The 6,175-nt window shown below is 46.9% G+C and overlaps 1 protein-coding gene and 1 long non-coding RNA gene across 5 annotated transcripts in view; one reads left to right on the forward strand and one right to left on the reverse strand.

Moving 5' to 3' along the window:
• Nucleotides 1–6,175, reverse strand: part of DLG2 (discs large MAGUK scaffold protein 2) — a 2,095,445-nt gene that overhangs the window by 923,200 nt on the left and 1,166,070 nt on the right. The gene's annotated exons all lie outside the window — the stretch shown is intronic.
• LOC109302568 overlaps nucleotides 1–6,175 on the forward strand; it is a 19,217-nt gene that overhangs the window by 6,934 nt on the left and 6,108 nt on the right. Inside the window, exon 2 of the long non-coding RNA XR_002098846.1 lies at nucleotides 1,410–1,412. This is a non-coding gene — a long non-coding RNA (uncharacterized LOC109302568). The remainder of the gene's footprint in view (nucleotides 1–1,409; nucleotides 1,413–6,175) is intronic.

A 6,175-nucleotide genomic window follows, 5' to 3' on the forward strand; every position in this document is an offset into this window, starting at 1 on the left:
GAAATGGATCCGTGTGTGTGTGTGTGTGTGTGTGTGTGTGTGTGTGTGTGTGTGTGTGAGAGAGAGAGACACACACACACACACACACACACACAAAGATTTTACTCCAGATTAATATACTTATGTGACATTTTCTTCAAGAATGTAAGTCTCCCAGAACTAGCAATGGAAGCCCTATTACCCTATGCAGTAGAATAGGCCTGAACTGAATGCTAAAACATATGCTCAACAGGCTGGCAGATGGGCGAGGTGACCCAAGAGGCCTTTCTCTATATCTAAATTACAGGGTTCTGTCATTTTAGAACAGCACTGATTTCAGATTTAATAAGATGCAGAAGGGCTAAATAAAAACTACTTATTTGAATTCATTTTCAGATAAAGAGCTTGGGGAAATTCTTTAACAATGAATAAAGAATGAATTATTTACCAGCAGGCTCCATTAAATATTTACAGATAAGGCAATCACAAAAAAACAACACAAATCAAGGTCTGAAAGATGACTCCTCCAACGACTTCCTATGGAGAGAAGGCTACTGTAGTCGCTTTTTAATAAAAGATATATCTTAGTTACAAGCTGCTACTAATGTGAAAGTCTGTTATCTACTGCATAAGACACCAATGCCATGGATGCTCTGTAATCTAATTTGGCTCTAACAACTATCTGGACATGACTGGGAGTTTGGTATCCTGTGGACTTGCTATTCATGTGCGAATGTATAACATGTAAAAGAAAAGAAATAACCTCCCTTCTTCCATGCAAAAAACCTGGACAGGCCAGACAAGGCTGACCTCTCACTATCACCCTGTGACAGTCGCAGAGACTTGAAGTCTTAAGCTGTCAGAACTGATCACTAAGATCTGCTAGATGGATTTGCAAATCAATTAAGAGGGACTGCAAGTGTTGCAATAACCTTTGAGACATTTATACAATGCCCAAAACACAGGGGAAAATTAAATGCCTTATAACTTCAAGGCAGCATCCTACCAATGTCTGACAAACAAAAAGTCTCCCGTGGGTTTTCTTGTCTGAAGCAATGGAGGATTTGGTTGTTGTCGTTAGTTTGTTATTAAAAATAAAGCTCCAGGAAAAGATTCTCAAACCCGATGCTGGGTTTTGTTCCTTCTAGCAACAACAAAAGGGAATACAGACTGGTGGGGAAAACATCAAGAGTTATGAGTTGCAGACTATAATCCTGGCTCTCCAAAAGAATTCGTAAGAAAGGATGAAAAAGCATCTAAGGCTAGGAGTGCAATCCTCAAACCACCCCCAACCTGACTTATTAGGCACACAAAGCTTATCTTCTGCACTTGTGCAATAGTGCTCCCTTCTTGGTAGGCCTAAATGGCGCAGCACCCAAGCTTGCGTGGGAAAGCACCGAGTAGGAATGCAAAACTCTACAACTCTTGAGGTAGTGCCTGCATGTCATATAATAGCCTACAGGTTAAAGCACTTGCTCAAGAAATGGGAGGCTGCTGCCTTAGCTGCAGAGGATTCAAACCCACAGCTCCACCCCCTGGAAGAGTGCCCTGACTAGCATGCTATAAGTCCAAGCTGGCACATGAAATTCCTCGGTGCCTCCTGCTGAAGTTGGCCATTGTACAAAGAATACAACCGTGTGGATAAGAACTGTTCCAAAATGTCACTGATTCAGAACTGATTCACAGGCGTGTGAAGTGATGCGACGTCATCACCAGAGGGTGAGTAAGCACAGCCCAACATGCCTCAGCATGGGCGAGTGGGACTAGTGCTTGCACCCATGCTTTGCGAGTCCCAGGGGGTGGGTGACCTGGAGCCATAGGCATTGTGACTTTTCTGCTTGTTTTTTAAGTGGCTTACCGATAGCAGCCTGGTGCATCTGGGCTTGGAGAATCATCCTTGTGATTGGTGGAGCACTTCCACCAATCAGGTGATTGCTGGGGAAGAGGTTGCCCGCCGCTACCCAGGGCAAGGCAGAACGCAGACCTAGTTGAAGCCTGCACTTTGCTTCAACCTGATTGGTCCATTTGCAATCCAGAGGTGGAGCGTCCAGAGGGAATAAAAGAGCAGCGTGCCTGACACATGGGCTGGCTGCGACGAGGGACGAAGAGAGCAGGCGAAGGAGAGCTGGTAAGAACTGGCTAGCAGGGCAGAATAGTTGCCCTGGAGAACCTGAAGTTTTCTTCGCTGAACGGGAGTGGCGAGCGGCCACGTCCCCAGCCCTGTCGCTAAGGAGCGCAGCATCAGTGCACAGTTTGGTGCATGGAGCAGGACCCCAGGAGCTGCACAAGGCCGCTCAGGTATCCAACCCCTGGCACAAGGCCCAGCATGCAGTGCACAAATGCATAAACCAGGACTCTGGGAGCTGCTTGGAGGGAGCTTGGGTCCCTAACCCCTGGCATGAGGCCAGGCAGCGGGGTACAGTCAGTGCAAAAAGTGGTGCGAGAGTGGACCAAGACCTTAGGAGCTGCTCAAGGCTGCCCGGGTCTCTAACCCCTGGCACAAGGCAATGCTGCATGGAGGGTCCAGGCATGGACAGAGACCTCAGTGCCGCACAAGGTGGCATGGGTCTCCAACTATGAGCAAAAGGCAGTGCCTTCAGTGCACGTGACGGTACACAGGGCCTTGAGTTGGGCAGATGGCCCGGAGAGCCCAGAAAAGCTGTGAGGCCTCACCCTGGAGTCATGAGTTATTGGGGAAGTGGATTTTCACAGGGGATTTTTCCCCCACCCCACATCTGTGAGACTAGCCTCTTGAGAGAAAGCCCTGAAGAGGTGGGGCTTCCCAGGTTTTTAAGGTTTTCTTCCTCAAGGGATATTCTGACTGGGCAAGGAAGACCCCCACCTTGTCACTGGGGTACAGCCATGGCTTCAGAACAGCCTGGACCTTGGTGTCCCTTAAAGCATTCATTTGCACTGTCAAGCACCTTACATTTTGTAAGAGGGTGCCTTATATTTTGTGTATTTTTATATTTGTATATTTGTAGTTTAATAGAGTGTATAGTATATGATTCTTACTGAGGCTCTGCTGAGACCCTTTCTTGCTACTTACCTGTACTTACCTGTTGCTTCCCTGTTTCAGACCAACTGTTTACCTATGTATTGTTTGATGCCTCTTGAGGTGGAGTAATCTTCTTGCCTTCATTTACAGGGTATAGCATTATATGATAATAGCATATTTGTGTACATATGTTTATCAATAACAATTTCTTTTGGTTCTGTATATATTAATAAATCTGTATATAGTTAATTATTGCCCTGGCCTGACTCTTTAGGGAATAGAGGGAGCTGTCCTGCATTCACAGATCCCTCTCACAGCTCTCCTGCCTTGGCAACACTTCCCTTGCACTGAAGGAGGAAGCACTTACCCTGGTGCACCTGGGCTACATAAACATGAGTTCAAAAATTTCAGTAGCCTCGAAATGACTAAAATCTACATTGTGCTTGACTTACTTTGGGTGGAGGGGAGTGGAGACAGTACTTGGACCCATGCTTTTCCGTTCCCTGGTGCTGCAAGTGGAGTGGGGCATGATGATGGACTGTGGTTGAGTTGGGCTTGAAGATACTGCTGGTTGTTAGAAAGATATTTTTTACTGAATGAGTGCTGTGAAGGAGATCATTGATTTGATGTGACAACAAAAAGAGAAAAAAGGTGGACAGTAGAGTTCTGGCCTGTGGCAGGGCACTGTGGGTGCCTGCCACTTTAAGGGCATGGAGCTGGCAGCTGCCAGGTGCCTGATTAGGGCAGCCATTTTGGAGCTGGAGCTGCCCATATAAAGGGGGCAGTTCTGCTGCTGGAGGCCAGGCAACAACATTTCCCCCCCACCCCCCCGGACCCTCCTTACCAGTCACCTATGCCTAGGACCATGGAGTCCAGCCCAGGGGCTTGCAGAGAGTCAGGAAATTTGCAGCAGATTGGCACCACTTTCATGCTGCCGAATTCCCAAGCCCTGCACAGCAGATTGGAGCTGGGCCAGCCCCTCCCCCTGCAAGCCCAGATCAGGGCTGAGCCACATCCCCTTCCCTCCACACAGCCGGGTTGAGGCCAGGCAAAGCCCCCATCCAACACATGGCTAGATTGAGGACAGGCTGTCCCTGCCTCCTCTACACCTGCCCTGGGCACTAGATTGGGACCACCGGATGGATATGGCCCACAGACAGACCAGACATTGTCCATCTAGCCACCCAGCAAAAACACTGAGCAGCACTGTCCTCAAGCACTTAGTTTCCACACAAAAGTGAACCAATTCACAATAGTACTGGATTTTCCAGGTACACCTATGTACTGTTCCAGCCAGACTTAAATGAGTTTAACAGGCTTGCATATCCACCCGCTTTAGGTTTAAGTCTCATTCAAACCACCCTAAGTGTTATGTATTTCCATGCCCCCGGATGCACAAAAACAGGGAGAGTTCTCACACAAGAGGATGCTTGACTTTGCAACATAGTGGTTGTGGCACTCAGTTGCAGCGGGCAGATGGGTCACTCCTGGATTCTGATCCCTGCTCCTATTTCAAACAGTAATTGGACCCCGTACTGAATCACTCTTGGGAGCAGAGACCAGAACCCAACAGCCCCGCTCCTGATGAGCGGCTCCTGCTCCCTCAGTTTTGACACTCATATTCCTTCTTGGGTGTACTCTTTCTCTGGGCTTTTCTTTGCTTAGCTGTCTATCCCAGCTTCAACAGAATAGCTAGAGCATAACCTCACCACACCCTAACCTACAGCCTCGTGGCTCTGGCTCTCACGGAAGACAGGAAAGGTCTCGCACTTCCTAAGCAAGTGGGGTAATCACTAAGCTATTAGGGTGAAGGGTACTCCCTGGATTTTAAAAGGATCCAGTCAGTAATCCCTTCCCAAAGGGATAATCTAAGTATCTGACCCCAAGAAGAATTATCTAGGTTGTGAATCCCTATGAGAGGGGCACCTCCCTAGCAACCTAGATTAGAGTTTCAAATTCTGCTCCAGGAGACAGGTACCTAAGAGTGCTGTGTGAAGACAGTGAGCATCACTGCATCTATATCCATTTGTGGCTCTATCACTAAGCATTTGATTTGGGAGTGCAGGGAGAGGTGACAATGTACAATCTGCAGGAAATGCAAAATGATGCATGTCAAATACTGAAATTAGGGACAGAAGAAAGCTCTGGGCAGATGGAATGACAGAGGATCAGTAGCTCACAGACTTCAAGCCACCCCATGCTTCACATACCCTTTGGGTTTTTGTGAGACAACAGGAGGCTCATTTCAAGTATAGTATAAGCCATCTGCACTCTTAAGTAAATGCCCAAGTACCTGTTATCAGCCTGTCAAATACGCTTCCCAATTAACTCAGGACTCAGCAAGTGACCTGTCTGACATACAGCAGCCTCAGTTGGGGTCCATAACATTCAAAGATCAGAATTTATACAATATCTAAAGTGCCACAACATCCCCACAGCTGCACAGTTGAAGGAGCTCTGCAGCATCCCAGACCTGAGTTTGAAGATTAATTTCAAAGACTCCAAAACAGTGAACCTAAGACAAATTGCCACTTTCAATTCCACTTTAAGTGATGCTGCCGCAGACAATTCAGGAATCATAAAAGATGAATGGGAAGCTGAATCTCAGAGTACCATCAATGGCAGGGCCAATATCTTCCAAAATGCACAAGATTGCTGCCTCCAAACTCTCATGAAGAGAATTCCAGTGAAAAGTAATCACATACTTTTACACCCCAATAATCACTGGCAAAAAGAATTCAAAATGTCCCAGCCTCTGCTGGAAAGAATAGAGACAAATAGGTCATCATACACACCATGTAGAAATGGTGAGTGATTTACATACATACAACAAAAGGGCTTACAGAAAATTCCTAACCTCTGATCAAAATCCTCCCTATTAAGTAGCAGGTGATTGTCTTTCCCAAATATTAAACCCATCTAGACAGCATATGCACACCTGCATAATTACCCAAGAGTAACAATTCTGCCTCAAATGCCCATCTATTTAAATATTTCTACAGAAATCGTATAACAGATCCTACCAGACTTATATAGAACAGTGTTGTCCAACCCCTAAGCGGCTGGGAACCAAAGCACCCTGCGGGCTGCATCAATGGGGCACACCCATAGGCTGTTATACCCATAGGCTTCACCAGGGCAACTCACAGGTCCACAGGCCACACACAATGTGGACATTACTCCTCCCCCCCCCCACAT

Source organism: Gavialis gangeticus, unplaced genomic scaffold (genome assembly GCF_001723915.1).
Source record: "Gavialis gangeticus isolate Ggan-Ray unplaced genomic scaffold, GavGan_comp1, whole genome shotgun sequence".
Classification (NCBI taxonomy): domain Eukaryota; kingdom Metazoa; phylum Chordata; order Crocodylia; family Gavialidae; genus Gavialis; species Gavialis gangeticus.